We start from the raw sequence: 12,851 nt of genomic DNA, 5'->3' as shown, positions 1-12,851 counted from the left end.
TTCCATCTTCACCTTAATTACTCTTAAATATTTAAACCATTTTAATTTCTTATTTAATTATACTTTAAAAAATTTAACGCTTTCTTTGGGGTTAATTATTATTTAACCTAACTTTATTAAGGTTTTTATAAATTAATAAGTTTTAATAAAATATATTAATTCATTTTTTTATAATACGAAGGTTATATTATATTTTACCGCCCATACTTCGTAAATTTTATATATTTTTTTTAATCTTTAATAATTACAATTAAAATTTTTATTTATTATTAATAAATTTATATTATCGGTAAATCTTATTATTAATATATTTTCTCGTTCCAATTTTTTATATAAAATAATAATATATAAAATAAATAAAATAAATAATAAAAATAATCCTTAAAAGATTTCAACCTTAATGCGTTAATTTTCCGTATTTTTTTTATTAAATATAAACTTAACTTCCTTTTTTTCTATAAAGTTTATTACTTATTTAATTATTTAAAATAAATAACTTTTTTAATTTAAAACGTAAATCATTTTTTAATATATTACATTATTAAAAAGTTTTAATATATTAAATTAAAATAATAATATAATACCGCCATATTTTTACATTAAATAAATGCCTTTAATAATTATTTAAATTATAACTTTAATAAATTTATATACTTTATTTCCCATTTATCTTTTAAGGAAAATATATTCCTTTTCCATTATAACGGTAATTCGTATTATTATAATTTTTTTTATAATCTTTTTTATTATACTAAATAATACGATAAGCTTATATACATTTAAAAAGGATTTTTTTTTTTTCGATTTATTTAATTTTAATAACATTATCGTTAATATTTTTTAAAAAGTTTTAAAGTAATAATTTAACATAAAGTTTTATATTATAATTACGAAGAAAACGTAATATAATAATTCTTCGCATGCTTTTAAAAATCTAACTAAAAATATATTTTTTTTAAATATTTTTCAAGGTTTTATATCTTTAATAATATTTTTAATTTTTTTTCACTTTACTTTTTTTAATATTTAAAAAGTTTTTTCCCGTTCTTAACTTAAATTTAAGTTAATTAGGATATTTAATAAATTAATTATTAAATTTAAAAAAAAACGTTACGTTAATAACACGTTTTTATCTTAATAATTTTTTATTTAAAATTCCTTTATAATGTTTTTTCGTAAAAATAAAATTTAATAGTTAACATTAAGTTATTAATTTTTTAACCTAATATATTTTTTTATTTTTTATAAAATATTATTATCTTTAAAAACTTCCGTTATTATTTTTTTAAAATTATTTTTTTTAATTACCTTAATTATTTTTTTATATTTAATATTCGCAACTTTAAGCACGTCCCATAACTTAATTATACGTTATATAATCTATTTACGCCTTAACTTAATTATTTCCTTTTTCATTTATTTTAATTAATTATTCCATTATTTCGCTACTTTATTATAAAATATTTTACGGGTTAATAACATTGCTTTTATAATATTTTTTAATCGTTTAATTAAATAAGAAATGTATTCATTTATATTTTTTAAGTTATCGAATTTATTAAATATTACGATTTTTTCACATTTTATTTTAATTAATGTTTCGTTTAATTTTTTTTAAACTTTTTCATTTAATTTTAAACGTTTAAATAACGGGTTATTATTAATATTAATTTATATTTTTTACGTTATATGGTTTAATTTTATTTATGAAAAATCTTTAAAAATAATAAAAAATAACCTTTCATTTATTTATATTAAATTTATAATAAAATTTTTATCGTTTTTCTTAAACCGTATAATAATACCTTTTTTTATAGTAAAAACAAACCGTTATTACGCCGTTAATATAAATAATTCTTCTAAGTTATTTATAATTTTATTTTTTTTATTTTATAATGAATGGTACATGTTAAAATTTTTTATTATTACGTTTTTTCCATTTATTCTTTTTACAATAATTTTTAATATAAGGTTTTTTCGTGTTAACTTTTTTAATTCAACGTAAATAAACTAAATTATAAACTTTTCGGTACCGTACCTTAAGCTTACAAATACCTAGTTATAGCCGGCTTTACCGGTTTAATAATTCCTTTTTATTATTTTATTAATATATATAATAATTTTATTTAATTTTTCCCATACCATATAATAATTTCTTAAGTATAAATAATATGGTTTATTATTAATAAATTATAATTTTTAAATCGTAATTATATCGTTATTATACTAAAAGTAAAATACTTTAATTATTATTTTATTTTTATTTACGTTTTAATATATTATTTAAACTTTATTTATTAAATATTTTAAAGGGGTTAATTATTATTTTACTACGGTTATTAAATAATAAATTTTAAATTTATTTTAAATTATTATAAGTTTATAATGGTTAATAGGAATTAGGTAAAGTATTATTAAATTATAAGCTTTTCGGGGTTTATTCGGACCTGGCTTTTATTTTTATTTTTTGGTTTTTTTCTTTTTAAAGTGGGAAAAGCTTATATAACCCCCGAAAAATTATTAATATTTAATTATTTAACGTAAACCAAGCGGGAACCGCTTATATTACGTTTTTTCTTTTTTATCTATTTAATATTATTTTTAAAATAATATTTTAATGGAAAAAGGTTTAATGTATATTTTATTATTATTCTTTTTTCGAATTAACAAAATTTACAAACGTAAGCTTTTTTAATTTTATTCTTTGTTTTTTCCATATGTTTATATTTTTTTTCTTAAGTTACGTGTTTATTATTATAATTACGGTAATGTAATGCGTTTTAATAATTTTTATTTCTTTTTTCATGTGTTAAACCGATACACTTGCCACATTTAAGTTATTTTTTATAATATTTAACAATATGTTTAAATTTATAATATTTATAACATTATTCGGCTTTAATATTTCTTAAGAAAAGTTTATAATTAAATAGTTTTATTTTTTATATTAAATTATTAGCGTATAAGCGTTAAGTTATTTATAAATCGTTTACTTTTATTATAAAAATAATATATTTAATTTTATTATTTTTATAATAAATTAATTTTATTTAACTTATAAAGTATGTATTTTATTTTTTTAACTTTTTTAAAAAACTTTTAAAATTAGCGTGGGTATCCCGTAATCGGTTTATTTTTAAATTTTTAATTATTACCGTGAAGGTTTTACTAAAACTTAACGCTTAATTACCGAAAATTTTCTTAACTTAATTTTACTTTTCTTTATATTATTTTATTTTTTTATGGAATGTAAACGTAATGTTATTACTTCGTAATTGCCTCGTAATTATAATTTTTTATAATCTTAAGGTTTTATTCACCGCTTTTATTATTTTTTTAATGTTATATATTATAAGCTTAAATTTCACTTAAACGCCTTTAATTATTATTTTTCTTATTTTCCTGGCTAGGACTACCAGGGTAAGTGCTTAGTTATAAATAATAACGTTATTATAATTAACGGTTATATTTACTTATAATTTTTAAGTTGGGGCGGTATCGGTTTATAATATAATTAATTTCGAAAAGAAATATATAATATTTATTTCAGTTTTCACTACTTTTAAAAAATTAATTTTTATTAAAGAAAACATTTTTTTAATATTTCTTAATTATAAAGCGTTATTCTTCCTTCTTTTATTTAATAATTAACCGTTATTAAACCACATATTTATTTATTGGATGATTTATTTAATAATCTCACTTACTTCTAACTTTTAAAAATCCTTTATTATTCCTATTATTCGTTAAAATAATATTTTAATTATATCTTTACTATTTTAATATATTTTCCTTTTATTTATTTTAATAATTTATTTACCACTAAACGCATTATCGTCGCAATTTAAACTCGTCTCGATTAAATTAATAACGTCATTTATTAACGCGTTAATTACTACACTTCCCACTTATATATTAATAATAATATTAACAAGAAACACTTTATTATTAAATTTAATTAATAATTATATAATATTTTTACGTTAAATACGTTATAATTTCATCGCAAATAAATTTTCTTTTTTATATTTAAAATATTTTAATAATATTTTAATTTAAAATTATTATTTTTAAAAAATATATTTTATATTATTAATTAATTAAGTTCTTATATTTAATTATATTATATAAAAAAATAATATTATATATAAAATAAATTTTTTATTAAACTTAATATATAATTTAATATATTTATTTTTATAAATTTAAAAATAAGCTTAAAACTTAACTTTTAAAAAGATGATTTTTTAATTTTTATTTTTAATAATAATAATATTATTATTTTATATAATTTTTAAAATTTTAATATAATTATACGTAATAACGGAATTATTTATTAAATAAAAAACCTTATTATTAATTTTCTTATTTAAATGTTTAAATTATATTAAAAAATATATAATATTTTTAATATAATTAAAGTTTTTAATATTTTTATTAAAGTTATATATTTAATTAATAACCGTTAATAAAAATTATAAAAATATTATATTTAAATTTAATAAATATATAATGTTTTAATAATTTTTAATTACATAAGTGTATAAACTTTTAAAAAATAAATTTCTAATTTTAAAAAAAAAATTAAAAAAAAAAGTAATATTTTTTTTTAATAAGTTTAAAATATAATAATTTAATTTATTAAAAATGAATAAATATAAATTTAAGTTATTAATAAATTTATAAAAACGGCCCGTTTATATAAATTTACTTTTTTTATTATTAAAAAAAAATGGAAAATATTATTATTATTATTTAATAAATTAATAATTAAAGAAAATAAATAAATGAAATTATTAATGATTTTCTTATTAAATGTTATATTTATTTTAATAAATTAAATGAAATTTAAAAAAAATAATTTAAAAAATTATAAGTTTATATTAAAAATGTTATTATTAAAATTATAAAGTTATAAACTTATAATAAACTTATAATTATTAATTTAATTTTATATTTTATTAAAAAAAAATTATAACGGATTTTTTATTAGCTTATAATTAAAATTTTTTTAAAGTAATTATTAAATTATTTACGTACTTTAATTTAAATTTATTTTTTAAGTTTTATAACGCGAATTTATTATTAATTAATTTTATTTAAAGGGTTTAATTAAAAGTTATTTCGAAAGCCGCGTAAGTTTAATTTTAAAAAACGCGTTATAATTTAATTATAAATAATAGAAATGAAAATAATAATAAATAACTTTTTATTAATAATTTATTTTTAAATTTTTTAAAGTTAAATTTAAATGATTCCGATAATAATAATAATCTTTGGTTTTATAAAAAAAACTTATTTAATAACATTTTTTTATTAAAATTTTTTTCGGTAAATAAAATTAATAATAATTAAAAAATTAATAAATAATTAATTAAAACTTTGGAATAATTAATTTAATTTATTTTTATTATTATTACATTTATTTAATTAAATAAATTATTTATTTATAACGAGAAAAATTTATTAAAGTTTTATATTTAATAATTAAAAATAAAAATATATATTAAAATATATATAATAAATTTTCCGAAAAATTATTAGTAAATTAATTAAATTAATTCTTTATTAATAAAGAAAGGATAATTTTAATATTAATAAAAAATAATTTAAATTAAAAAGTTAAAACTTATTAATTTTTAAAAAATATATATTAACGCCTTAAAAAATAAGTTTAAAAATCCTTTAAAAAAACATTAAAATTATAAAAAAATAATTAAATTAAAATATTAAAAGAATATAACTTAATATTTTATAAAGCTTTAAAACTTTAATAAAGTAATTAAATAATTTAAAATAATTTATTAAACTTATATTATTAAAACCTTCCTTAATAAAATTATTAAATTAATATATTTTAAATAAAAAAGTTTATTAATTATAAATAATAAATTTATATAAACCATTTAAAAAATTAATTAAATTTATAAAAATATATTAATTAATTTAAGTATTTTATTAATAAAAAATATATTTATTTCGATAAAAAAACACTTAAAATCGGATTAATAAAATTATAATTAAAACCATTTTATTTTAAGTTAAAATTAATTTTTAAAAAATATAAATCGGTTAAAATTAAACGGCAAGTTTAATTTTAATAAAAAACGTTAATTCAAAAATAAAAAAACGTTAAAAAAAATTAACTAAAAAAATATCGATAAATGGAAAAAAAATAAAAAAATATATTAACATTATAATTAAAATAATTATTAAACTTTAACTTATTTTACTAAAAAAAATATTAATAATAAAGAATTACTTTTATTTCCGGAAAAAGTTTTAACCGTTAAAAAATTATAAAAAAATAATATTAAAAAACCGCTTTTCTTAAATAAAAAAGCAAAAATTAACGCAGCTTTTAAAAATATAATATAACTTTAAATTATAAAAGTTAATAATTCCGATTCGGATTTTTAATAAGCTTTAATAATTTACCCTATTAAAATTTATGGTTTTATTAAAATAAATTTACGTAAATTATAATTATTAAAAAATTAAATAATAAAATTAATTTAAGGTTAAAAAAAAAAAAACCTTATAAGCCGGAAATAAGCCAAAGATTTATTATAATTATAACGCTTATATATAATTATAAAAAACATAAAATTAAAATATTATTAAATATAAATAATTTTATTTTTTTAATATTTTTATTTAAAATAAAAAAATAGAAATTATTTATTATTAAAAAAATTATTTTAAAAATAATAATAATTTTTAATAATATATTTATATTCGGTGCGGGTAAATATTTTTTAAAATTTATTATATTATAATATTAAAAGGATTATTTTTCGTAAATTAATTTTAAATTAAATAACTTTAATAATAAAATAAATATTATTTTTTTTTATTAGTAAATAGAAATTTATAAACCGGTATATTTTTTTATTAATTTTACGAAAATAAAGTTTATTTTTAAATATTATTAAAAAAATTACGTTAACTTAATTTTTTAAAAAACATAAAAAATTATAACAATACGCGATATTAAAATAAAAAAAGTTTTAAAATCCGTATTTAAAGAATTCCGTGAATTTATGTATATTATAATTAAGGAAACAAAATGTCGATTCCCGGATTACTAACCTTAAGATTATTTAATTAATTTAATAAAAGGAAAAATACTTTTATAAGGTTTTTTTTACGTTATAAATGAAAAAGAACTTAATACTTTAAAACTTTAATTAAAAGAAATGTTTAATATGAAACGAATTAAAAAGTTAACTTTTTTTTACGAAATATTTATAATATTTATTAATAAATTAAATTTAAAAAATTTATTTCGATTAATTATTAATTACTAAAAATTAAATAATATTATTATATTCATTTATTATTTTATTTTTTTTATTATTAAACTTTAAGCCCGATTTCGAACTATTAAATAATATATTAAAATTAATTTAAAGTTCGGATTTTATTTTATATAAATTAAAGAAAATAATAAATAAAAAATAACATTTTAATATAAATACGGTTTATTTAAATATTTTATAATATTTTTCGGATTTATTAATATACTTATAACTTTTTAAATTATAATAAATAATATTTTTAAAGATTTTATTAATATAAGGTTATTTATTTATTTTAACGATTTTTTAATTTATATTAATATTATTAAAAAATATAATACACTTATAAAAAAAATATTAAAAAAACTTTCGGAATATTATCTCGTTATAAGCTTAAAAAAATTTTTTTAACAAGTATAAAAAATAAAATTTTTCAAATATATTATTAATATTAATAATATTTTAATAACATAAAATAAAATTAAATATATTAAAAATTAATAAGCTTTAAAATCTTTAAAAAAATTTTAATAATTTATAAATTTCGTAAACTTTTACCGTTATTTTATTAAAGATTTTTTTAAAATAACGTAACTTATTATTAAAATAAATAAAAATAATAAATAAAATTAAAAATGAATTAAAAAAATAAATAAAACATTTAAAACTTTTAAATATTATTTTATTTAAATTTTAATTATAACATATTTTAACCCCGTAAAATAAATTTATATAAAAGTAAATACTTTTAATTATACTTTTAACGTAATATTTTTTTAAAAAAATAATAATAAAAAATTATAACCCGTTGTTTTTTACTTTTAAAAATTTATACCGGCAAAAATAAATTATAAAATTCATAATAAAAAATTTTTAATAATAATAAATGCTTTTAATAAATAATATTAATATTTAAAAAAAATTAAATATTATATTAAAGTTTATTTAAATTATTAAAACTTATTATACTTTATTATTATAAAAGTTTTAAATTAACGTTAAACGCGTTAAATATAAGAATTTTTATTATATTAATTTATTATAAATTATTAACCGGATAAATAAAATAAAAAAGTTAATATTTTATTAAAATTATTATAATATTACCTTAAGAAAAAAGGAACTAAAAATTAATTTATTAAAACGGTCTTATAAGAAAAACATTTTTTGCATTTATAAGGATTATTTTTTTTTTCGTTTTTCGTTATTTTTATAACTTCGGTAAAATTTTATAATATATTAACCCTTAAATAATTTAAAGAATTTATTAACCGGTTTAAGGAAATAATTTAATAAAACTTAAAATATATTTTATAATTTAAAAATTTTTTTAAAAATATGGAAATTATTAACGGAATTTTATATAAAAAAAACCGCTTTTAAATTTTAATAAACTTTTAAAAAAAAATTATTTTTTTAAAACATAATATTTTTATAATTAAATATATAAACATAAATAAAATCCTTAAATTAATTATTTAAAACTTTTAATAATTAAATATTAAATTTATTATTAAAAATTATATATAAAAATATTTAAATTATTAATAAAATAAAATTTAACGTTATGGTTTTTTTAAATTATTATAATTTATAAAATTACATTATATTTTTTAATAAATTATAATTATAAATTTTATTATAAACCTACCATTATTAAACGGTTATAATTTTATATAAATAATAATAAATATTTTTATAAAAATAATACATTTTATTTTTTTAAAAAAAAAGGAAAAGAAAATTAAAAATTTAATATAAATTTTTATTAAATAATATTAAAAATTACATAATATCCCTTTTAATATAATTTTTAATTAAAACTTTAAATTTATTATTTATTTATGAAAGGATTTTTTTAAATTAATAAATATTAAATCTTATATAAATATAATTTTCCACCCGTAAATTAATAATTAAATTAAATAATTTAATTAAACTTTTAAGGTTTACTTTTAAACCTTTATTAATTATGAAATAAATAATTAAAAGGATTTACTTATTATTATTAAATTCGCTTATAATAATATTTTTTCGGTTTTATTTAACTTTATTTTTTTTTACGCGAATTATAATTATTATTTAATAATTTATAACTTATTAAATAAAATATTTTAAAACTTAAAAAATAAATTATATATTTACTAAATAATTTAAATGTATAAATAAATTAAAAAATAACTCGAAAATAATTATTAACGTATAAAAAAATAAACCAATAAATAACATTAAAAAGTTTTTATATACGAATAAAATTAATTAATTATATTAAATATTAAAAATATTAAAATTAAATATTCCGTTAAAAAATTAAATAAAAAAATGTTTAATTTTTTTAAAATTTAAAAAATAATTTCCTTTATTATTATTAAACTTATTTTATTTATAAATTAAAAAATTTATAATTTATTTTATATTTCATTTATTAAACTTTATTATATTAATAATTAAAAAATATTTAACTTTAATTAAATCTTATAAAAAGTAAATTTAATAAAGTTCGAAAATTATTAAATAAATAAAATAAAAAATTTTATTAAAGCTTAAAATAAAATGAAATATTTAATTAAATAAAAAAGTTAAATAATTAAAAAACATTAAATTTAAAAACCATATAAATATATAATTAATAAAAACGCGCGTAAAATAATTAAAATATTTTATTAATTATATTTTAATAAACCTTAAAACGAATAAATTTTAATTTAACGTTTAAAAATAAATTTTAAAAAAAAAAAGTTAATATTATACGGTAATAAATATTATATTTCTAATATATATAAAATATAAAACTATTAAATTAAAATAATTAATTTATTAATTATTAAAAATAATTATTAAGTTATTATATATATATAAAATTAATTAATAAAATATTTATAAGCACTTAAAATACCGAAACTTAAATCTTAAATATAATAAATTAAACTTAAATAATTAAAACGATCCCCTTTTAAAAAAAAAAAAAAAATTAAGGACTTAAGACCCTTAAAAAATTATTATATAAATTAAGCTTATATTCCAAGCTTATTCCCCTTATCACAAGCATGCTCTCTCCGACATGGTAACTGTTGATTCAGGATGTGAAATTAGCTTAGGTCCTTTTGAAAATAAAACTGGCAGATGAAGCTTCGATTAATTCTTACCGAGGATGCTGGTCGGCTTCCAACACGACAACGTCAATTCCCTCCTGTGCGAGGGCTGTGGCAGCATAGGATCCTGCGGGACCGCCTCCGATTACGAGGACGGTGCAATGCTCGGGGATAGACATGGCGAGTATGACTAGTAGGCAGCTTGTGACGGCCTTTATATTGAATACTTGGGTAGAAAACGAGCAATTACCAAGGCAACAAAAAAGACGAATACAGCGTATTCTTTTATCATTGGGATTATTATTTATTCGCACTTACCTTAGTACTCGGCATATTTGTTTGTGGTTACACTAAGTATCCCGTATACTACTTCCAATCAACCAATCAGCATGTCCAATTCTACCCGATTAGGCAAGCAAACCATCAGAAATGAACCGGGCGAAAAGTGATTGGTCAAAGATAGACTTTGTTACCAGTCAAATAAACATCATGCACCCGCACATGTACCCATATACCAAGTAATCAACTAGATATCAACATTGATGTTTATACTACTAAACGGTATCAATGCCATTTAGCTTAGATACATACTTACCTATATACGGATGATGACGGTGAGCTTTTATGGACACAAACTTGCTCTTTGGCAAGTTACACAGCTTGAATTTTATCTAGGGGCAAATAGTTACCTTATTTACTTTCGCATATTGATTTGACCGAAACGCTTCATGGGATAGATTGCCCTTGATCTGGATATTTTCAATTTGATGTATTATTATCAACCTTAGCGAGACTTCTTGCCATGTCAAGAGGCAATATTAGCAGTTCTTTTCGGCCTCCCCTTCGGTTTCATATTATAATTGTAGTCTGGGAACGCAACAGTGTGCTTTTTTTTATCAGTCACAGCCCATTTCTGGTATTGGTTTCGGATCGACCGTGATTCTATGTGCCAACTAATACTGCAAGCTCTGGTTATATACCGAGGCAAAGAGAGACTTTGATCATTTCGAATAATCCTAGTTTAACTAGCTCTCCCACCAATGGTCCGTACGTTTTGCAATACAAGGAAGATTGGGTACCCGGGCCCTTCACCCGACCTTCCTTGATATCCTCCCTCCGCCGTTGCCAAGCACCACGTCTTACGTAAGCGGCCAAGTCTTAGATTTGCATATGCTTGACATGCTGTGCTAGTTGACTAAGTAGCTCACTTAGAGGCGGAACTTCGAGTTCACTAGTTCTCAGGTTCTTAAGTAGCATTGAATTTTCCTCATTCCCCAAAGTTTCATCTTTCTTATCATTCTTATCATTATTAAGCAGCTCCTTCAGTACATCAAAGGACAAATTATAGTGTTAGAACGAATTAGAGGAGTAGTCCAGTTCTGGTTTCTCTAGGGCCCGATATGATAAAGTGAAGGCGTTTGTATACGGGCTAATAGTTGAATTTACACCCATAGGACAGTATCTCGAGGTATCCACCCTTCTCGCCTGATTAAAATTCTGTGGGCTGCGGGCAGGCAGCATCAATCGCATTGGGTGTACAGTGTTATATCCTTGGAGTTGAGGCTCACATGGAGATGGTCCTGGAGTTACGAAGCTCTGATCATCGTAAGGGGGAAGCCAGGTGCGCATCGCGTTTTGAACAAGCTGCCTATCGGTATAGGTTCCAGAGAACGGAGACATACCAGGATTCACAGTAGCAAAGCTTGAATTGAACACAGGGCCGTCAAGACGAAATCTATTCGCCCATTTATCGAAAATTCCGAAATCCATCTTTGTCTTGCTTAGACTGTGAGTTCGAGACTAGATAGCACAAAGGAGTTTGGCAGAGAAAGTGTTTAGGATTCTCAAGGATTAGTGAACAATACCATTGTTCTTTTCGAAAGCCGTCGTTGGCGGTTATATCACTATTGATACCTATCTTGGTCTTTGCGTTCAAACATTAATGTAGTAGGCGAATGGATATCTATACTATTCCATCAACGAAACTTGTGTCTGTCACTCAACCAAAGGAATGCGGATCAGTCTGAGAAGGCCATGTTTGGTGATTTAATCAGTACTTATGGCCGAATTTATTGCTATAGACTCAAATGCAGTATGTAAGATCGGAATTGCTGGCTTCCTAATTCGCCATTTGCTACTGCTATCGACATAATCCCAAACCCTAGTCTCAGCAGCAGCGGGTTGAAAGGTCCCAGGTCGCTTCGCCTAGGCGATGATAGAATCTTACAAGCCGGTTTGTAGTAGGATTTGATAGTAAGACATACCCTCTCATTAGTAGTATACGGTCTCCATGTATAACTCATCCTCAAATTCTTAACCTCACATGTACCATTCAACCTACATCTACCACATTGACGTAGATTACTTAGAGAGGATAAAGGCGGAAATTCCTTGGGCCTAGAAAAGATTCCTCACGAACCGAACGACGCGGCAGCGGCGCCAAAGCTTAAGACACTTG

Source organism: Annulohypoxylon truncatum, assembly GCF_022578515.1.
Source record: "Annulohypoxylon truncatum strain CBS 140777 unplaced genomic scaffold F4807scaffold_10, whole genome shotgun sequence".
Classification (NCBI taxonomy): Eukaryota; Fungi; Ascomycota; class Sordariomycetes; order Xylariales; family Hypoxylaceae; genus Annulohypoxylon; species Annulohypoxylon truncatum.
The sequence above is the reverse complement of the archived record's forward strand: the minus strand, read 5'-3'. Positions refer to the sequence as shown.